The sequence below is a fragment of the Choristoneura fumiferana genome, chromosome Z (assembly GCF_025370935.1).
Source record: "Choristoneura fumiferana chromosome Z, NRCan_CFum_1, whole genome shotgun sequence".
In the NCBI taxonomy this organism is placed as follows: Eukaryota; Metazoa; Arthropoda; class Insecta; order Lepidoptera; family Tortricidae; genus Choristoneura; species Choristoneura fumiferana.
Window position 1 is genome coordinate 4,884,546 of NC_133472.1, and position 24,365 is coordinate 4,908,910.

Here is a 24,365-nt window from a genome sequence, read left to right on the forward strand (position 1 = left end):
TGTCTTTGGTTTACCAAAGAATTTAAACAATTCAAATCTGAACCTTATATATTACTTACAAACAGTTACCACCCAACACTCTCAAAACAGTAAAGTCTCTGTCTCCTTCCTTTGAATATTATGATTTTCCAGTCCCTCCCAATTTTAATGATTCCCGAAATGGCCGAATGTCATTGTGAGCCAAATGACGCGTTCAGCCACGCGCGACTACACAAGTGGTGCCATATCGATATAATTCGTAGCACGATGGCATGTGGACATGTTTAATGAAATATGTGGTGCAACTGACAGGCGTAGACGACTCCGTTGTAACTGCGGATTAGAGAAATACGGTTTCTTGAGTCTTAAGGTAAGCCGTGGTGGCCTAGTGGTTTGACCCATCGCCTCTCAAGCAGAGGGTCGTGGGTTCAAACCCCGGCTCGCACCTCTGAGTTTTTCGAAATTCATGTGCGGAGTTACATTTGAAATTTACCACGAGCTTTGCGGTGAAGGAAAACATCGTGAGGAAACCTGCACAAACCTGCGAAGCAATTCAATGGTGTGTGTGAAGTTCCCAATCCGCACTGGGCCCGCGTGGGAACTATGGCCCAAGCCCTCTCATTCTGAGGGGAGGCCTGTGCCCTGCAGTGGGACGCATATAGGCTGGGATGATGATGATGAGTCTTAAGGTCTCTACACATTACACTGCATCATATTTACCATGCCCGTAATAGCAATATGTCAAGATTGTTTTTTTGGAATCTTTTTGTATTTTTTTTTCAATTCCAAATTTTTGTTACTTTTACGGTCACCCGTAAAACCCATATCGAAAATACAAAATGAAATATAGATGCATAGAAAAACCAGAAAAATAAGACCAGCGCTATAGCACGCGGCACGGAATGCCGAGGACCTGGGTTCGATCCCCAGCGCTGGTCTTATTGTGACCGGCCGCTATTCTTATGATAACGCTTATGTAGCCGCTACCTCTCATGACTGGTCCCTCTTGACCACAGCACGCGCTGATGACATTTTAAACGTAAACACATGTACTTGCAATTATTTAATTAGTCACAATTTATGACAGATGGCGCCACGCGACGCACTTCATCTAGATCGAGCGTATAGGGTGATGTTTACACTACACGGTCGTCAATTGATGTCCTTTTAAAAGGCATTATCGTTTATTGTGGATCCAGAATGTAAAATTAAAAACAAGGTACGTTAAAACCAATAAAGCGTTTGCGATTGAAAAAAACATCTTAGAGTTCACTGTGCTAAATACCTACCATTATTTTTGATCTCTCTTTCTCTCTTCAAGTGCCTCTCCAACTAGTGAAGGTTGGCAGTCAGCTCCGCATATCTGATTAGATCCTTTGCCAGTCTGAAAAGCTTTGTGGCGCTCCTAATTCCATTAGAAACACAGGGAAGCTTAAAGTTCCATCTTACAGACTGGCTAAAACCAAAAAGTCGTTTCTGGGAAGTTGCATACGTTTTTATAATAAAATTCCAAAAAATATTACAGATGAAACGGATACAAAATTCAGATCTATTGTCAAGAAGACATTAATATCTAAGGCGTATTATAAAGTTAATGATTATATCTACATGAACAGGGATATTTGGAAATAATTCCGATCCGCATTGGCGATCCCTTCAAATAGCGAACCTACTGTGTTAAAAATAAAGTTGTGTTAAATACTTGTGATGTATAGATATAATTTAATGATATTGTAAATTTGTTAAAAAAAATACCTCGTTGAGTTTCTTGCCGGATTCTTCTCAACGGAGGCTTTTCCGAACCGGTGGTAGATTGTTTTTGACATTCATAAGTGCTTGTTATAGCCTAAATTGAATAAAGATATTTTGACTTTGACTTTGATTCCTGTCCATACCTGTTCATATTGCGTAGCCACGATTTTATCCTACGATCCACCTGCTCTTTTGCCTGCCACTTTCCCTTCATTATTATAACTTCATTTTTGAATTTGAAATTCGAAAATTCAAAAAAATAGATTTCGGACCCAAAAAAATCCATAGTGTATAGTGTCTATTTAATAACATTTAGTAAATCTGGCAATACTTTTAATCAACTTGGTCTTTATTATTATTCACTATACTATACTTTGACCATTTTTGACATTCTTTTTACGGTGTTCATTTTGTTTTTGGTAAATACTTGAGTTCGTAAAAAAATCAGCGGTTATTTTTACTTACATTAAAAAACTATCTTTTCCAACTGTAAACACTCAATGGTTTTTTATACAAAATAAGCTTTACCCATGTTATTTGCAATCATATAACTATATGGAGGGACTTAATTATTCTCTCCATTTATTTAGTCGACGGTGATATTGATAAAATTCCACGCACGCCACATTTTAGGCTCGTGCCCGATCCTATTGATAAGACATACTTTTATAAGTACTTTATTCGTACGGCATGGGTTCCGTTGATATACTAGTAGTAGGTTTTATACATTTCGATAGTATCTTACCTTCCCGCATAATTATTGTTTGCCAAATGTTTAATTTCCCAAATTTATCCGGAACCAACATTTTTTCTCACTGTATTTTCTCATGGTTTTATAAAGCACAGTAGATTCGGTTACGTTTAGAATAGAATAGAATAGAAATAACTTTATTCATCCACAACACAGAATAGCATAACAAGATTTAAAAATATTCATATAATTATCATTCATTAAAGTTAAACTACAAAGTTAAAAACTATTGATACTTTACCAATCAAAATGTTTCGAAAAGAAGAAGTGAAGTAGTATTTAATGAGAAATTATATAAAAATTATTGGGATATATATATGCAGCATGCACATACCCACACACGCGCACACATATGTATACGAGTGTGTATACGTACATACTTACATAAAACCTATATACACATGTCAAAATAGACAACGAGCAGAACGTTTGTTTATGAAAGTTCCGAATTACATTATCACCTACTTACCTACTTTGTTTTTAATTATTCGAAACCTCGCTCTTGCTGTTGTCACATCTGTCAGATCCGCTTGTTTCTCGTGTCAAATAATTGTGAGCGATATACTTATTATGCATCTAAAAAAAAAACATAATTAAGTGTTGTGGTAGTAAACGCTAAACTAAAAATTTATTGCTTCACTGCACTAAATAAAACCAACAGGTTTATACTTTTTGTTTGTTCGAAAAATAAGTACACGCTATAGAACATAGTTATATGTCTACTGAAAAAATCTGACGAAGTAAAGTTAAAGTTTTTTTTTTTGTTAAAATAATGCTGGTTTATGGTTTAAACAATATTTATTTTCACTTAAAACGGTGGGCACTTCATATTTGCGATGCGAACTGTTAGATTCTGTGTAAGAGTAAATGGGAATTATTTTATTACTGATATGGTGGCGCAAAAGTTATTACGAATAGGTAATAATATCCCCAGTTTTATACTGAACCTGACTACGTATCCCTAAATTAAACAACTGCTACAATTGTCAACAATTGCGAAATGATTGCTATCGCTCGCGTGCCAATAAAATGTTGCCACTTTTTTTTGTCTGGCCGGATTTGGCGTTTTTTCCCCATGATACCATCTGAGTCGGTAAGTAACCAAAACAATATGACGATAATTGAATATTTATTTTATTTTATTTATTTATTTTATTGATAATAAACAATTGTACTAATTGTTGTTGTTGTAATTGTGTTGTGTTAAAAAGCCGTGGTAGCCTAGTGGTTTGACCTATCGCCTCTCAAACAGAGGGTCGTGGGTTCAAACCCCGGCTCGCACCTCTGGGTTTTTCGAAATTCATGTGCGGAATTACATTTGAAATTTACCACGAGCTTTGCGGTGAAGGAAAACATCGTGAGGAAACCTGCACAAACCTGCGAAGCTATTCAATGGTGCGTGTGAAGTTTCCAATCCGCACTGGGCCCGCGTGGGAACTATGGCCCAAGCCCTCTTGTTCTGAGAGGAGGCCTGTGCCCAGCAGTGGGACGTATATAGGCTGGGATGATGAATTGTACATAATATATTACAGTGTAAGTTACAATAAAGTGTTACTCTATGTACAATCAACGACATTATCCACAGAGTACTGTGAAACTATAATCGGTTGTCGAGCATCGGACTGCTGTACATTTAAACTCAGTTAAGTTAAATTGATATACTTAGATTACATAACTTAACTTAATTATATATTATATCGTTTAGAATTTAATAGATACTGATTAACTTTATGCATTCCTTTGATGTAAATTATGCTTTTATGAGAAAATCTTTGAATTTATATATTATTAATACAAAATGTAGGATAGAGCTTAATTAATAAGGGTATTAAATGCTTTACAAGGCATCTAGAATTACTTTTCTATATCTAGAGGTGGACTCTTACTCTACTTTCACTCTTAATAACCAGAGCTCGGTCGGTACTCAAAAGTCGTTTTGAGAAATAACGAAGTACGTAACGAAAACATTGAAAACTCACGCAGCTTAGAGTTTTATCATTTGTTTTAAAACTACTTCCGAAAAGACTAAAACTGATCGAATCATACTGCATATGGCTTATAATCATAAGTTGAACTGTATATTTAAGTATTTTTTAACCCCCCACGCAAAAAGAGAGGTGATAGGTATAAGTTTGACCTCTATGTGTGTGTCGGTGGCACCGTAGCTCTTGAACCGATTTGATTGCGGTTTTTTTATTTGAAACCAAGTTTTCTAGCGATGAACATGTTTCATCAAAATCGATTTAGAAGTTTTTGAGATATTGAACTTTGAAGTGACTAAGTCGGGGATTTTCCAACTTTTTGTTGTTTAGGTTATTTTCAATATGAACTCTCATTCGCAACTTCAAATAACCTAACCAAAAAAAAGTTGTCACTTGTTGAACCATCGCTAGAAAACCTGCATTCAAATCGGTCCACCCGTTTAAGAGCTACGGTGCTACAGACAGACCGACACACATAGCGGTCAAACTTATAACACCCCTCTTTTTGCGTCGGCGCTTAAAAAACATAACAAAGATATAGTATAATTTGTTAAATCCTCTTTTGTGTCCCCGTGTGGTGTCGAGTTAGAATTACACCTCTCCATTTTTTCCGTGGATGTCTTAAGAGGCGACTGAGGATATAGGTTAAGGTATACCGTAGGCGACAGGCTAGCAACCTGTCACTATTGCACCGTTTTTGTCAAACTTAAAACCTAAAATTGCTAAAAGTCGCTCCGAAACGGTAACGTTTCGTGTGCTCTGCCTACCCCATTTGGGAATACAGGCGTGATGTTTGTGTGTGTTAAATCCTATTACAAATTAATCTTGACTGTAATGACGTAAGTTACACCAGATTTGAAGTCTTTACGCCTTTTTATAGCACACAGTTGATGGTTCGGTGATAATTAAATTATTTCTGTCACACGCTTGTAGGCAGCTTAAATAGATGACGTGACTAATGACGCGTACGCAGGTGCGTATGGGTAAGGGCGATCGAACACTAACGACCGCAACTATAGTTATTGTAAAAAAAACATTTTGAAGTAGCTTTTCTGCTTACTTTTTCTTGACTGAAAGATAATAGTTATATAGTAGACTAGTGCCCTTAGTGTAAACCTTAGCGAAAACGGTTACAAAATACGTCACGATCGCGTACGCGTTAAAATCTCAATTTGTATGGAAACACGAACATCGCAAACGTTCCGCTAGAGGCGCTCTTCGTGTTTCCATATAAATTGAGACTTTAACGCGAACGCGATCGTGACGTATTTTGTAACCGAAAAATTACACTAAGGGTATAGGTTTTGCCCGCGGCTTCGCGTGGTATTCGGTTATCGCGCGCTGTTCCCTCGGGAACTGTGCATTTTTCCGGGATGAAAAGTAGCCTCGTCGTTGCTACTGCAATACGGCGTAACTAGCATTTTCCATAAGGTACAATTTTCATTGTCAGAACAGTACAATGTTAGTATTGTTCTGACAGTCGAACGTACCTGAACAATTCGTTTGTAATATTCCTAAAATTGGAATGAATTCGATTTTTTGTTGGAAACACTGTTCTACAGCCACCGTTTATGAATAAAAACAACCCTTTTCATGATGAGTTGGATTTTGTAACGTTCAAAATTAAAATATTATTTAGAGTTTGGGATTTTGTTACAATTTTGTGAGAACATCATCATCCATCATATCAGCCTTAGGACGTCCACCGTTGGGCATAGGCCTCCCCCATAGACCTCCAGTTGCATCGATTGGAAGCAGCCTGCAATCACCGCGAACTGTCATCTCGATTATTTAGAAAAATATTTCCAAAAAAGGAAAATAGCAAACGCATTTCCTTGATCCATAACAAAAATTTGCACCTCTTCAAAACAGGTTTAGCGAATTTCTTTGCTGTCATATCTAGTTTTTAACAAGAATACTGTTTGTAATATTACTAATATTTCAAGAAAGATATTAGAAGTAGTTCCGCTACTTAAAGGATCTACATTGACCAAACGTAAGCGCGATTCAGAAAATGCGTTGGTGGGTACAGCGCCATCTAGCGACACTTTGTTGTTCGCTACTGCAGTGCTTCTGGCATGTTTGCTGACGCTCACGTGGACGACTTTTATGCGCTTATGCGTAAGAAAGTCGCTTCACTGATACGCAGAATGAGGGGCAGCTCTAACAGTCTCCTAAAGGTGGTCGCGGAGAGGCAGGACAGTGCTGTTCTTGGCAGGTTCAACATGTTGCACGCTGCTCCGGCGTCTAATAAATAATACCAATGCAGATATATATACTAACATAGTTCTTAAGTTTCTATTGTTACTAACATGCTATGCTATGGACCAAATTAGTTGTCTGAAAATAAAAAACATTTTTTTATTTTTATTTTTGTGTAAACTTTACCGTACAGTACAGATGCAAAATGCAAACAAACACTTGTCTTGTTACACTAAATTCTATCCTTGCTTTAGGGACCAAAAGGAAGATTTGAAAATAGAAAACTGTGCTTTAATTTTTAAAATAAGTGATGATTTACAAAATCAAGTGACTTTTTTTTGGATGCTCACCCTAGCCGAATTTGGCGCACTGATAATAACATATACTATACCATCTTGTATGTACCCATTTTCTGCGATAAACTTTATGTTATCTTATCTTTTAAATTTCAGTAAAACGTTAATTTTGGTTAACCAGATCTTAAATAATCAAATACTCCGCAGTATTAGATGATTTTAAGGTTTTTCTGTACAAAATTAGGCGCTGACCGGTACTGATTACAAAAAAAGCCCCTATACTATGAAATGACAACACTATTATTATTTATTAACACGGCAACACATAATTATTGATAGGGGCGGCAGATGTGCCAATGGCGGTTGCTTGTTAATAGTGACACCTAGCGGGCTCGATTGACCCGGCATAGATGACCTATTGTATTTTCAAAGGCATATCAAAATTCGAACGCGAAAAATTTGGCATTATTTGAATAAAAAAAAAACTTTTATTTTTCGTTCTTAGCTAAGTACAGTTTTTTTCCTTTATAGTACGGACTAAGAAAATTAGATTATAAAAATGTCTTTATCTGCCTCGTCTGGGCCCACAACCTATTAGAACACAAGAAGACGTTCATCACCATCATCCCAACCTATATACGTCCCACTGATGGGCACAGGCCTCCTCTCAGAATGAGAGGGCTTGGGCAGTAGTTCCCAATCCCGCGTGGGAGTGGGACACACATCCCATTGAATTGCATCGCAGGTTTGTGCAGGTTTCCTCACGATGTTTTCCTTCGCCGTCAAGCTCGTGGTAAATTTCAAATGTAATTCCGCACATGAATTTCGAAAACTCAGAGGTGCGATTCGGGGTTTGAACCCACGAACCTCTGCTTGACAGGCGATAGGTCAAACCACTCAGCCACCACGGCGGCAGAAGATGTTACCACAGACTAAATATATTATTATTTTCACTAGAAAATATCTATGTTGGAACTCCGTCAAAATATCATAGAGTACTAACTCTATGTAGATATTTAGACAGAGTTCCAACACTTCACAATAGTTATTTGTTATTCAATTTTATAGCAACAATAAAAATAAAACTAATACAAACTTATCGGGTAATATCAGAGATGTATTAATTAGAAACACAATATAATTCACACTTTTAAGTATATTAATAGCTTTGACTATTTTAAAGATAATTTTTAAGGTGTTCGATACAAAATCCATCTCTATTTTTAAGGTAATAAAATTGAAATTATGAATAAAAAAATTATACGATATTATTGATATACCGTTTCCACTTGAGCAGATGTTACGTTATTCTTAAGTAAAAAATAAACAACTTTTAGACTGCGTACACTTAGCTTTAACGTCCATAAGCATACGGTGCAATTTTGCTAGATTGTCAATATTATAAGTTGGCAACACTTGTAGTGCTAACAAGTAAAGTCAGTAAAAAAAGAATTTTATTGCTCGAAAATGCATTATAAGGTTAAATTTAAACGGTTACCTAAAGCATTTATAATTTGACAGTGGGTTTTTACTTTTTTCATGACCAAATGTCTGTTTATTTTTTGTTTATTTAAAATGTTATTTAAAGAGAATCGACCTTTAGTCATAAACGACATTATAGTTTGGTTGGGTATCTGGCATTCCCTTTGTTTGCCCGAAACTCACTTAGTATACGTTTCACATAATTTTTTTTAGCAGAATAATTACTTTGCATCCAATGTACTTGGGATAAGTTATTTCGCAATATGATAATGAAACCATCACACGCTTTGAAGAGATATTTGCAACTTTTTATGTTTGGCATAGATTTTCAAGTCGTAATTTTGCAGGTGGTAGGACCTTGTGCAAGGTCCGCCCGGATTGCTACCACCATCTTGCTCGCTAATCCTGCCGTGAAGCAGCAGTGCTTGCACTGTTGTGTTTCGGCGTGGAGAGTAAGACAGCCGGTGAAATTACTGGCACTTGAGGTATCCCATCTTGCAATACCCCTGGTGTTGCAGATGTTTATGGGCGGTGGTGATCTCTTACCATCAGGAGACACACTTGCTCATTTGCCATCCTTGTTGTGATATTTTGAACCAACAATATTGTTTTCGTTGGTGTGCTTGCAAACTTGCTTTTCGCCGTTTTCCCAAATCGTATTTTGCATTAAATATTATTTAATCAAAGTATGTATGTACGAATTTTTTTATATATAATAAGGGCATAGTTTTTTGTATTAAAAAAAAACTGCAGCTGTGTCGGCACGTGCCTTTGCCTCGTGCTCTTTATGCTCCAATTTCTATTGTACACTTAATTCGACTTGAAACTACCACCCGCACATTTTTTTCAAAATCTTAAGATTTATTCCATGACCGAACATAAAATCCATTGAAATTGCAATTCTATGTCCACAATCACAAGGTTCAGTACCACGAACAGCTTGAATTTACCTCTATTGTGTCCATGTTTGAATTTGAAACTAGATTTTATTGCAATAAGAACAGTAATTTTTGCTCCAGCATTTATTCAAATATGAGCCTTAACATGAAGGCGTTTAGGTTGCGAATTACATATAACTCAATGTTTTTTTTTGTTTATTAAAACTTGTATGTTGACAGCATTGTTAAAAGTACAGAACAGACTTTGTGGATCACATATCAAGGCGCTTTCGCTGTTGAGATAAGATTCAACTTTGTCCGTATCGGCGAAAATCAAAGAATGGTTTAAAGAAAATGATAAAATGTGCAACTGGCCCAGAATAGAAACAGGCCTGGTAGAATTGGCCAGTATTTTTATGTTAGAGAGGCCAGACAAACGAACTAGTGGGTCACCTGATGTTAAGTGATCACACTGTCCATAGACACCCGCAGCGCTTTACGCGATGCCAGTGCGTTGACAGCCCTAATTCTAATTAAAAAAAAAGACAATTTGCTTAAAATTTGTAACAAGATCGCGACCACACCGCTGCTTAAAAAACGGTGACGGTGCGGAATGAGGGCTATCGTTTTTTGTCTCACTAGATGGCGCACTGTTGCGTGAGGTTTTTAAGTATGGCTTTCAAGGTCTGTTATTACGGGCGTGAAAACAAAGTTTAGATTAAAATCATATTTAATACACCTTAAAACCGTAACATAAAAATATCGAGCACGCCACAGTGTTGCATAGTCCCCGTTTTAAGCGAGAACAAGGGTTCCGAAAGACAAAACTGTCTCAAAACACAGACATTCATTGCCCCGGAACGTATATTTGCCATAATTAATTTCAGATATTGCAAAATATTCACAAAATTATTCTAATTATAAATAAACCCGCGTAGCTCACCCAAAAACTATGAGATTTGACATTTCGGAGACCTCACGCTACACTAGCGCCTCTAGTGGAAAATTCATACGCGATAGCCCTCATTGCAGTGACGCATCGTATGCCCACCGTTATTTATTGCATGCTCTCTACATCGCTGCGTAAATAGGCAGACGGTGCGGAATCGCAGTGCGTGCCGTAAACGTCAGGACTCTACCGCAACCTCTCTACCAAAAGTGTGACGTTTACGGCACGTCACTGCGATTCCGCACCGTCTGCGTATTTTGAGCAGCGGTGTGGAGAGCATGCAATAAAAACGGTGCGCATACGATGCGTCTCTGCGATTCCGTACAGTCACCGTTTTCGTGGCCGCTCCTTTATCCCGTATTCCGTTACTGAAGAAGTGGCGATATTTAAGTAGTTAAATATTTTCAACACCCAACGCAAAAAGGCGTGTTTTTTAGTTTGACGGCATGTCTGTCTGTGGCATCATAGGTCTCAAACCGATACACCGATTTTGGTGTTTTTTTATTTTAGTTACGCGAAAACGAGTATCTTTGCATAAGTTGTTAACCCCCGACGAAAAATGAGGGGTATTATAAGTTCGACCGCTATGTGTGTCTGTGTGTCCACGTACCACGAGCTTTGCGGTGAAGGAAAACATCGTGAGGATACCTGCACAAACCTGCGAAGCAATTCAATGGTGCGTGTGAAGTTCCCAATCCGCGCTGGGCCTGCGTGGTACTATGGCCCAAGCCCTCTTGTTCTGAGAGGAGGCCTGTGCCCAGCAGTGGGACGTATAATATAGGCTGGGATGGATCAAAATAAATATAAATAAATAAATATTTTCTTATGTCGGCGGCGACAAAGCCAACAACGCTGTCGCACGTGCCGCAGCTGTAAGCTAGTGCTGCGACAGTATTATGTCGATAGTTTTTGTCGATATTATGATAGCAATATTTGTTTCAAATTTGGTTTATCAATTCATTAATAAATATATACTTATAATATACATATAATATAACCATCTTGCGCATGATAGTGCACAGACCTGACTGTGATTAGTGTGATGGTAGAATATCAGTTTCCTAATTTAAAAAGACTTATCCCAATTCTGCCTAATTTAAGTAAAAATAACATAATATTAAATACGGCATAGAGAATGCGTTTTAAAAAGAGACAGATACATAATTTCTTCGCTAAACATTGACTGCTTATCAATATTTTTATAATAATATTAATATACCCTGCCTGCGAACCTGTCTGCTAACCTGCGAAGCAATTCATTGGTGCGTGTGAAGTTCCCAATCCGCACTGGGCCTGCGTGGGAACTATGGCCCAAGCCCTCTTGTTCTGAGAGGAGGCCTGTGCCCAGCAGTGGGACGTATATAGGCTGGGATGGATGGATGGCATATTAATATAGGACTAGCTGTTGCCCGCGACTCCGTCCGTGTAGAATTCGTTTGTCGCTATGGTAAAAACTATCCGATTTCCTGAGCCGTTTCGAAGCCGTGGTAGCCTAGTGGTTTGACCCATCGCCTCTCAAGCAGAGGGTCGTGGGTTCAAACCCCGGCTCGCACCTCTGAGTTTTTCGAAATTCATGTGCGGAGTTACATTTGAAATTTACCACGAGCTTTGCGGTGAAGGAAAACATCGTGAGGAAACCTGCACAAACCTGCGAAGCAATTCAATGGTGTGTGTGAAGTTCCCAATCCGCACTGGGCCCGCGTGGGAACTATGGCCCAAGCCCTCTCATTCTGAGGGGAGGCCTGTGCCCTGCAGTGGGACGTATATAGGCTGGGATGATGATGATGATGATCCGATTTCCTTCCCCGCTCCAACTATCTGTTGGTTCGGCGGTTTAGACGTGAAGAGGTTACAAACAAACAAACAGACTAACAAAATTTCGCATTTATAATATTAGTGGGTCATGGCAAATAAACGAATATTCAAATACCGTATTAAACCATAAGTATCTTTCTATTTTTTAAGATAATAAAAAAACCCTAACACAACTCAGTTTGTCACACAATATAAAATGAAATAATATAAGTTATTTGTATAAAAAAATCATGAACTTCTTTTCATTTTTGCTGTAAACTAACACACGCACGTTTAGAATGGACACAATTCACTATTCAGTTTTCCAAAATAGACATTGTAGGTTTTAAACAAAATCTGGTTTAGTGTAAAAATGAGAATATTTCGAATTGCGCCAGTTTCATTCTAAACTACAAACAGTTATATATCACCGTATACATACAGTATCGACAAAATCCCCTCACTATTTAAACGCATTCAACCGCATTTCTTCTCGCAAATTCCTCCAAAACTTGTGCATGAAATATTTTATTTCGTTTCAAACAATATAACTAAGACGGCAGCTGATTTTTTGTTCGCCACAACCAATTTATCCTTTGCGTACAAAAAAACAGCTCCCTTTAAATTTCTACTTACATGTGATACCCTTAAGGCTTAAATAGTGGGAACGTGATGGTAAAACTAACTTTGTGATTTTGCTTGCTCAATGCGGCCAATACAGCATTTTCTTCCCGATTTTAAACCGTATTCTATTACAAATAGGATTTTAAAATAATCAAATGAAGTGTTAATATAAATATGGTTAATTTAACGCGTGTTTTACATTCGAAATCACCAAGTATTCGAGTTACTTGACTTCCCTAAGAGGTCTTATTACGGGTCATTGTATGATCTTTAAATTAAAAAGTGTTAAATGTCGGGTGATTAAAAAGTAATGAATGGTTCAATTATATTTGTGTTTGACAGCTAATTCCGTTATTTAATTAGAGGTGTTGAAAACAGGAGGTTAAGGTTAATTTTTTTGAGTTGGTTGGTATGGATATCGGAGCAACTTAATCGTGATCCACTCTGGAACCTTTTCGTAGAAAAAGTAATAGTGACATCGCATTGTTTGATAAGGGAACTCATTATGATACTGACGATACTGAAATTTGCACTTTTAAGTTGAATATTTCGCAAACAGATTACGAGTACTGCAGGGCTACTACGAAACTCGAAATTCGAAATTCGTGTCGTGCAGTCCCTCTGACACTTATACTATTTAGTAAGAGAGCGAGAGAGACGGTACGATACGAACTTCGAGTTTTGAGTTTCGTAGTAGGCCTGCTGAATCGAAAAATTCGCAACCTTGCAATGGTTTTAAAGAGCTATCCAACGATAACTATAGGGTTGTATGAGTAAAAGTAAATCACCCTCGCTTACGTCTATGGGAGGTACTAAATAGGCATTTGTTTTTCTTGTATCATTTTGTCCGCATGGTTGCTATGCTATATATATATATCCGTACCGAATTACAGCTTTCTAGCATTGATAGTCTCTGAGCAAAGACGGACAGACATGGTGAAACTATGTATGTATGTATGGGTTCCGTTTTTGCCATTTCGGCTACGGAACCCAAAAACGCTCGAATAATGACCATTTAGCTGTAGCATCGCATGGTTTTTTTTAAAGCGTTGAATCCGTTACAAATATGACGTCTGTCACAGATCCCTTTTTTGGAACACTCTTTATTTCAAATTTGAATGCGTTCGGCCATGCGCACGCATTGAGTGACATTCTGACGCCATTACGCCCCGTTTTGACAGTTGACATTTGACAGATTCGACTCCCTTACAATGTCGCAGTTGACCGGGCGGAATAAAAAAAACGGTTTATAAACCTGCAATGTCTACTTTTTATTTGTTTGCTCAGCAAACTGGTAGAGATCCCTTTAAGGGATAAGTTCGCCTTTGTACACAAATATACTTCAACGCTCTTCAATTGTTTTAGTTTCTCTATTTTTGTGAATTGCTGGCTGTCAATTATAATTTTGTCAGAAAGTTAACAAAGTCTGAAGTTAATTAATTAAATTAATGCTATGGTTTAGTTACAGAAATACGTTACTTTAACCTCCCTTTAAAAAAGCCTGGCTTCCGGTAACACACTCTACGAATACATACCTCAAAAGCTGCGGCGGTCTAGTGGCTGGACTAGTGAATCGTTGGTTCAAATTGCAACCAAAATCTTTGCGACCTGGGGGGCACACGATAGTTTACCTATCAATAAACCCCCACTATCCCATGGGATCTACGTAAAATCCTAAAATCTCTGCCAAGTCCAGCGAGTGACATACAATTTTGTGCGGGTGTACAGTCGCGAGATAAGTAGGCTGACCACTTTAAGGTCTGTTTTTGCTTGCTAAGTATAACTAATTTATCGACCGAGTATAATATATTCCGCCATAATGTCATTCAAAAAGGTAACATGTGCTTGAATTAAACGAATTTATTTAAAAACTAGTCCAGAATTTCAATTCGATTATATAACCAGCAGGGCTAATACGAAATTCGAAAATCGAAGTTCGTGTCGTTCGGTCCCTCTGACACTTATACTCTTTAATACGAGAGAGAGAAGGACAACTTCGATTTTCGAACTTCGGAGTAGGCCCTGGTATCTAATTTCACGCGAGCGAAGCCGCGGATAAATGTTAGTATATAACATCTGATTCAAGTCCGTCTTGACTTCGTTATAATTAGACTTTACTTAAGTACGTGTGTGCGAGAAAACAGCGACACAGGACAGGAGGAAGAGACAGAGATGGCGTCGCGCAGGAATCTTTGATCAGCTGACACAGATTAGGTACTTTTTTTGACGTTTGCACAAGACGTACGAGTATGGCTGGTGTGGACGAATCGTTGACGTTGGATAGGCCCTGCAGGGCTACTACGAAACTCGAAACTCGAAGTTCGTGTCGTGCGGTCTCTCTGACACCTATACTATTTAATACGAGAGCGAGAGGGACGGTATGATACTAACTTCGAGTTGCGAGTTTCGTAGTAGCCTTGCTGTACCACGAAATGCTACATTCGAACTTGGTATCTTGCCGACCTGCTGACGCTTATATAATTTAATACGAGGGTGAGAAGGACGGTACGAATTTCAATGTTTGAATTTCTGAATTGGCTGTCTGCCAACTTAGCTGGTATGCAGGTGTTGAAAGTGCATACTGATAATAATCGCCCAGGTTTTATCCATGAGAAAATAAGTAGGTAATGTCTGGTGGATTAAGGATCTCAACTCCATTAGTAAAGCCAGATAGATACTTTGTTACTTATTTGTTAGCATAGCTCTTAGAGATTTAGTACACGAATGATATACACAAAAGAGCTACATCAGTTCGCTGAACTGTATCACTCTTTATATCAGTTCAAATCCAGATGTGTCATCTTATCATTTAGGTCACTTGCACAGACACTTATTTTGCCTTAGATAATGCGATGATGGCTGATCAAAATGCAAATGTTAAGCTGGGTACTGACCAACGTTACGAGGTGAAATGTACATTCGCATCGAGCATGTTACGCATTGAGCATGTTCGCTGTGTTCTCAAAATCTGCGTAATGTTGCTCGTCAAAACTTGTGCTCCATATTCGCCAGCCACTCTCAGTAAAGATGGCTGACTTGTTACAGCGTACTGACTGAACCGCGTAACAGTCAAAGGATTCGCCAAGAAACCGACTGCCGGGTGGAGCACTCAAAGCGAGCAACGAGCGGCTCGTTGCTCGCTGGTTTCCCCGTAACACTAAGTACTGACTGCACGAATGCTCGCTGTGCAACATGTTGCATTATACCTCGTAACGTTGGTCAGTACCCACCTTTAGATGTCTTTTTTAACATTTGTCATTTATTGTCAACCATATAATATCATGGAAGCAGAATACAAGTTACAAGTTACAAGCATGAAAGTGATTTGAGAAAATGAATGAGCAATAAGGCAATAATGTTACGTTTCTTTCTGCGAGCTACTGAGTCAGTGAGTGAATGATACATTATCAATCTTTTCTTTCAAGTGATTAGTTTTTCCATCTCTAATTTGCGCGAGATACACCAAGTGAGGGGTCAATTTATTTATTAGACATTTCATAATTAGTATGTCCTCACTGGGATTCATGAGGAGAAGTTCTAAAAATACGTCTCGTAGACTCTACTTACTTAAGACTGCAATTAGAATGTTGGAAGAATGTAATCAAATCGCAGGGACACAACAACGATAGCGTGTTATAGCGCCATCTATGGTCATAATAACGAAACGTCCTCTAAGCGCATCAAAATAGGAGAACCTGGACATAATTCAAATACCCGTTATTTTTATCGCTAAAAATATGTATTAAGAAAATATTAAGAAAACACAAAATATCCATAAGACTAAAACTACTATTAAATTAAAACAACTAATACTAAAACTTTAATTAAAAAAGAGAGGTGCCCATCACGCAGGCAGCATTCCCCCTGCGATGCGATTGAGATTCTTTGCGCGAGAAAGCTGCCGGCGCGAGGGTTGCCTGTTGCCCCCCTTAACCTATTGCTGAGCTCCCTGTGCAGCTCCAGCGCACCCTTACCCCAAGGACCTAGAGTCTCGACGCCGAAAGCAAAGAAATGATATTGGGCGCCGAGACAGCTATATTTTGTGACCTTGAGGCGTTCCCGGGCGTCTGCCGCCGCCCCCGCACATTTGGTAGTTGCGGTAGGTTAGGACGCCGCCAGGATATCTGTACAGGTAGCGTCCCACACCAGCCCACGGCCAGTCTTCCAGGGCATCAACGACATTCCGTCAGGGTGCTTGCCATCGCTCCGTACAATCTGGGGCTCCAGAGCAGCGGGAACGTTGGCACTAACGAGCGCACTTCTGAGAATGTCGTTGAGAGCGACGTGGCGTGGCGAACAACTGGTAGCATGGTGTACGGTTGTGTCACTCTGAAGATGAGCTCTGGTTGAGGTCGGAACGCGTCAGTGTAGTGTGGTGGTGGTGATAGATGGGTTTGTGTGATTTGTGTGTGTTCTTACAGTGTGGAGGTGGAGGAACTGCATGAACACGCATATTTTGCATAAGCTTAGCTATCGTAAGGTCGCGGGTGAGCAAGGAAATTCTTTTAGCTCATTATTTTTTTATGCAGTATTGAAAGTTCATACTGTTAAGTACTGTAGGAACTAGGCTGTATACCGCTGGCAGGTGGTAAAACTGACCACCTGGCAGGTTAGACTAACCTAGTTTTATATAAAAGTATAGGATTTTTATATTGTGTTTCTAGAATATAACTTTAAAACAGATTGACAGCGGTATACATGCCGGAGTGCAGATTGCTCCCGATAGCCTAAGCGGCTGGTGCTATGCTATGTAAATGTATTTTTAAGTTCTGAAATAAATCCAAATGATTGAAGAAGTTGTTTATTTTGAACTGAGTTTAAAGTCACGCGCGTTGATCCCCAGTACCTAAGCTCTTACCTAGTTACAGTCCCCACAGTACTAAATAATAGGCCAGGTTATGTCCATGACAAAATAAGGTAAAGCCACTGTTACACATGCTCGTTACTAGTACGAAAGCATGCTACTATTGAGCAAATGCTACCTACTAGCACGTGTGTACAGGACATGCTACTATGAGCATGCTTTTTAGTGGCATGCTCTCTTATAGCAGACCCTGCTATTTTTGAGCATGATAGTTGATGCGGTTTTGGAAGGGGGAAAGGTAATAAGCAAGTGTAAACGCGTTTGCTTAATGAGCATGCTAGTGTACACAAGTAGTGCCACAAGAGTTGCATGTGAAAAATTACAAAAAAGGGAATGAATGAATGTAAATGTGTACTTAAATAGAAAGTGAGGCCACAGGGTTGCAGCCGTAGGCCGTTGATTTTGAGATTACTTGCCTGAAAGCCGTAGAACACGGTACCTAATTGCAGTAACATTGGAAACACTGACTTTGAACTGGCAGAGGCAGAGAGCATGCTATCAAAACGCATGTGTATATTTAGGAGCATACTCAAAACTAGCATGCTTGTTGCTAGCAAATGTAAACAGTTTATGAGCATGCTCATTAGCAAGCTAATAACGAGCATGTGTAACGAGACCTTAATGTTTGGCTATATACCTGCGCAGTGAGCGAAATATGGACCAAATCGGTGGCGGAACAGTGGGGGACGCGGGAGGGGGCGTAGGAGCGCGCGCGCGGCCGTCACGCTATTGCCTTGTTAGTTGAGTTGACTGTATAGTTGACAAAGAAAGAAAGAAAGAGAGAAAGAAAAATGACATGACGTGACGTGACATGGAATAATAATAAAAATACAAATAGAATTCGCGCTGTCATCGTTCATCCACCATTACGTCTCATATTTCGTTTTCTAGAATTTTTACCGTACAACGGCAAAACCTACTAGACACTGGCAACATTGTCCTCCAATGGACCGCGCCATATTTTTGTAAAAAACAGCAACATTAATAAAAATAAAAATAAAAGAAATGCGACAGATGCGCAAACGTATCGCCTCCACTCTATGATTACGTGCGTGGACTTGTAGTAAATAATTTGTAAATGGCCATGTATTGACGCAATATATTATGTCCTCACTGGGATTCATGAGGACATGTTTAAAAAATTGTTTTTGTTAAAGGGTTTTTGGACGGCTTATTATCCTCAGTTTTCCTTTATTTATTTAAGCAAATCACGGGGACACAACGATAGCTTGTTATAAAATAGCCAGCGCCATCTATGATCATAATAACGAAACTATAGCGCGTCCTCGTGGTTTGCTGGAGGATAGATACTTGTGATTCATATTCATTGCAAGAAGGAAGGAAAGAAAACATTTCCTCGGGCAGAAAATAAATTTAAATTAAAAAATTGTACATGCTTCCAATGGCAATGTCGGGATTTTCAATTTTACAAGTTGTTTAAGTTTTTACAAGTTTTAATTGACCTTGTATATTTATTACTAGCTGTTGCACGCGACTTCGTCCGCGTAGAATTAGTTTATAATCGTATTCGTCAAATATGCATTATTTAGGGATACACATTATCCTTCCTTCCCCCGACGTGCCCCAACTCAAGCTATCTGCATACGTATATATATTTCATCTAAATTGTGATGTAGTAACAAACAAACACAAACAAACTTTCACATATATAATATCAGTGGGATATTTGTTATAATATTGCAAGTTCATTTTAGTAATTTGAAATTACAGTAAGTACTGTGAGATATATTTTATTTAAACAAACGCATTATTGTAAAGGTACAATTGAAGTTCTTATACTAAACTATCCTAAAAATAACTTAACTACTAGCGTTTGCCCGCGGCTTCGCACGCGTAAATCATTAGATACAGGGGTTGAATTGGAATTCCGGGATTTTATTAAATTCTCGTGGGAATTCCCTAAAATTGCATCGTGGTTTTCATTGACGTTAAATTAAAACACCCATGCCAAATTTCATGACACTAAACTCAGCGTCTGTTATTTCGAGATTTTATCCCTATCCCGTGGGAACATCGGGATAAAAAGTAGCCTATGTGTTACTCCGGACGTCCAGCTACCTACATACCAAATTTTATGACTCTAAGCCCAGCGGTTCTTATTTTGAGATTTTATCCATATCCCGTGGTAATATCGGGATAAACAGTATCCTACTCTTATGTTTTAATTCCGGTTATAAACTAACTTTTTGCCAAATTTCATTTAAATCCGTCCAGCCGTTTCAGCTCACTCACTCACTCACTCACTCACCCACTCACACACTCACACACACTTCTTCTCTTCTTCGTCGTGCTCTTCATTCTTGAAGGTCGTGCCCGTCTTGAAAAGCCTTTCCGGGGACGTTGACTAACTGCTTCCACACCACTCTGTCCTCGGCCTGTTTCAGCGGTGCAGGCAAAGTGAGCCCCGTGATTGCTTGCCTTAATTTGATCCGACCATCGGGTTGGTGACCGTCCTCTGGGCCTTTTCCCCTCTATTTTGCCTAGCACTATCAGTTTCTCGAGGTTGTCTGACTCCCAAAGCGATATGGCCAAAATAGCCGAATACTCGCTGGTAGCAGGTCGTGGACAATCTGGTTCTGACAATCAGCTGGTCGAGAATAGATGTGTTGGTTCTCTTTGCTGTCCACTAGACATGGGTAATCTCAACTCCGCGAAGTGATCTGACTCACTAGATCCAGCTCCGGTGTCGGTACCGAATCCGCTTATTGAATCCGACTCCTTTATTGACTCCGGTTCTTTCGAGCGATTATTAATTTATCTATGGCCGATCCGCTCCGGCTCGGGTCGGTCGGTCGGTGTCGGTACGGTACTGCGGTGCCCCACCCGCTGACTGAACTGAAGTACAAGAACCGAACCGACCAACCAAACATAGATAATAAGATCCAAGTCCAAGATCCGATCCGCAGGGCTACTACGAACCGAACCGAACCGAACCGACCAACCAAACATAGATAATAAGATCCAAGTCCAAGATCCGATACGCAGGGCTACTATGAAACTCCAAAATCTAAGTTCGTGTCGTGCGGTCCCTCTGACACTTATACTATTTAATACGAGAGCGAGAGGGACGGTACGATACGAACTTCGAGTTTCGTAGTAGCCCTGCCGATCCGATCCGAGCCGAGCGAGAGCGAAAGCAGGCGGACGGAGCGAGTCAGTGTGAGTGAGCGTGACGGCGATCACGAGCGAGGCGAGCCGCTCGATCCAGTCGGAGTTAGTATCTCCGGAGTCAATAAGATTTGAAAGGAGTCATTAAGGGATTCGGATCCGCTTGAGGATCTGACTCTTTTGAATCTTCAGATCCGGATTTACCCACCTCTACTGTCCACGGTATGCGTAGCACACACACAAACTTTCACATTTGTAGTATTAGTAGCTTTCCCCCAAGTCTTGTCCGTGCGGAACAGTGCCCATTAGGCTGGCTGCATTTTTGTGCTGGCTGTATCGTGATCCCAATTATTCCCAATAATGGGGCGAAAAATGCACCAGCCCTTACATTACGAGTATGTGGGCTGGATAACAATGCAAGTAAAAGTTATGTACTTACCTTGCTCGTTTTCCATCCAATCGAAAAAAATAAAACTACAAAAAGTTCAGATTGGTTTTTTGGAATCTTTTTGTATTTTTTATTTCAATTCCAAATTTTTACTTTTACGGTCATCCCGTAAAACCTAAATTGAAAATACCGAGGACCTGGGTTCGTTTCCCAGTGATTGTCTTATTTTTCTGTTTTTTCTGTGCATCTATATTTCAGTTTGTATTTTCAATTTACAAAAAGTTCACTAAGCTAAAAGCTTGTATTAGTTTATTTATTTTAACAAATATGTACTTATTTTCTTTGTGCTATTGAAGCACGAGTCTTCTGTAGATTAATTATTTAATTGAAACTATTCATTTGTTTTTTTCGGTTAAAATAAAGTTTTTTTAATAGTTTCCCCATTTTGTGTGTTATAGGATTGCGTTCCAAATCGGACTCCATTAAAGACGACCGTGCCTGCCTCTTTCAATTGGGTTTAATAACCTAAATTCTCATTTCCCGCATTTTGAACCTTTGACCTCGCCAACTTACCCTCAAAACGGCAAAATTGGTTACTAAATGAATATAATTTAAATTTACCCCATTTTTAGGGAGAGTTAGTAACCGTTTCGTGGGCGTTTTTGACCAACTTAACTTTGCCGTTGTGTTGTCGCTGTCGTCGTCCGTTCCCGAAGACTTCGTATGAGATTAAAACAGTTCCATATTTTTCCGGTTACCATTTTAAATTGGTCGTGCTTTATGCACACGATTGCATTGATTGACATACATTAGCATATTAAAGGACCATGTTAATGGTGCGGTCGTCGAGACTCTTATGGTTAACAGTATAAGGTTAAGTTTTGCTTGTTTTTACGAGTTATAATGAGGTGACATTGCAACCCCTGTGAATCCAGGCGTGCGCGCGCAACACGCGATTTTTATTTGATTTTTTTTTTAGTACCTAATGTTATATTTATAAGCATCTTGAGGAAACCTGCACAAACGGGTATGTGAAGTTCCCAATCCGCACTGGGCCCGCGTGGGAACTACGGCCCAAGCCTTCCCATTCTAAGCGGAGGCCTGTGCCCAGCACACGTATACGTAATATTCGTTTTATTTCGGTATTCGGCATATTCGGCAGGCTTACCGAATATTCGGCTAAATTGCCGAATGTTCGGCAAAGTGGTACTCAAACTTTTTCTGCATTGAGCCATGTCTGAGTTATTGTTAATGTGTTGTTTTTATGAAGTACAGTGAGGCTTTATATTATGTTAAAAGAAGCTCATTAAAATACTTTTTAAATAACTAATAACCAAAACAAACGCACATAAGTATTGAAGTTTTACTATTTACTAGATCACGTTAAAACAACATCTGCTACAGCCGGGGTAGCGGGCGGGAGGGTTAGGCTGCCATCCGCGCGCTTTGCGACAAGAAGTTCACACTTGCATTGTTTACGTAAAGGAATCAATTACCGAATATTCGGTTAGGTAAAAGTTTTTCCGAACATTCGGTCGAATATTCGTATTCGGTGAAACCCATCTTCGGCCCATCTCTAGTTGGAATGATGATGATAAAGATAATTATCAAATAATTTATTAAGAAATTCGCTTTAAGTATTTCGTTAACAACTTAAGAATCTGGGGGCATGGCAGTGCCCCCGCCAAGTCGAGCAAAACAAAAACAAAGGCACGGCCGTACCATACTTTTCTCGAAGCCATTCAGGCTATTTTCAAAATTAAACTTACAACAAGAGTAATAAATTTCAATAATAAATTTTATTTATTCCTCCACCACAAAAGTAGACACGGTATTCAATTAAAAGTAGGTACTTACATGTTTTCTTATATACTATGTGTGGCGGAGACTGGTGCCCGAACTAGGACTGTACCAGTGTGATAGGTCACCAGGTCTCCAACCCTCAAATAGATTCTCAATCAACGTTATAAACATGCAATTAAATTTTAATTCAAACAGTGAACATTCGGTAGAAGAAAAAGAGTGGTACAGAAAGAGGCGAAATTTTGCTAGATGGCGTTAGTATCGTTTGACGTTTGACGTTTGCTTGCGATTGGCTCATTTAGTTTTTTAACCAATCACGAGCAAACGTCAAACGGACCTCTCGATCCAACGCCATCTAGCGATATTTCTCTGTGAAAACCCTCATTGACATTACTTTTCGTTCTAAAATATCGCGAACGCTTTTTGGTGTGTGCGTGCGTGAGTGTTTAAGTGCGTGTGACACTAATATGTGTGTAAGTGAGGGTAATATGTGAAATAAGATTCCCGTGTACATTCGCCCTCAGCTATAATTTCCCTTTGTTTGCTAAGTAAGTAGGTAGTTCATGTACTATCGATATTTTGGACCACCTTGGCCGCTCCGAATATCACCCTTACTGTACCTAAGTTTTCGGTTACTAAGGGTACTGATGGCGACTGTACGAGGCAAAAACGACTACTATAATTTACAAGCTTTTATTTAGTTTCACCTGTCCCGTTGTCTGTCTGTCTGTAATCAAACCTTGCAAGTTAAATTCGACCAACTTCCAGTAGTTGGATTGACTTGAAATTTGGTATGCAAATGTAGTTTGGTGACAATACAAGTACAGTAAACAAAAAGTACAGTCAGCAATAAATCTTGTAGTAAAAATGAAATTTTTACCAAAAACTTATTAAATCTAAACTAAACCAACTTAATCTTCAATTAAATAAATCCTGACAACCCACCTCTTAAATCGAGTTTAGCTCGACATGTTTCGGGCTAATGCGTAGCCCTTCTTCTTGGAGCAACGAGGTACTAAAGAATAAAGATATCTTTGACATGTACGTAGGTACTGCGTCTGTTTAAAAAAAATTAGGACTTACGATGATAATATTGATTTTTTTTGGCCAGCGTATATCTATGCTTGCCTAAATTTAATAAAAGATAATTTGACTTTGAGTAACTTAAGGGCTCGGTTTTTTTGTACCATAAACGCTGCATTAAACGCAATGCGATTGAGGACATCAATTTGCGTCAGATAATCTAATTACCAAACATTGTCTTACGCGGTGACCGCAGCGGCGCAAACGCATGTTTCTCTCAACTCATAGATTTCGTCAGAATCAAAACTAAAACTAAGATAAATTAACCACCGCTATTGTAACTATGCGGCACGGACTTAGTGTGATACTGAAAACAGTATTTTGCATGCTTTATTTTAATTCAACAGTAAAAAGTATAATGTAGTGAAAAACAGTATAATACTGTTTTTAACAGTTGGCAACCTTAAGT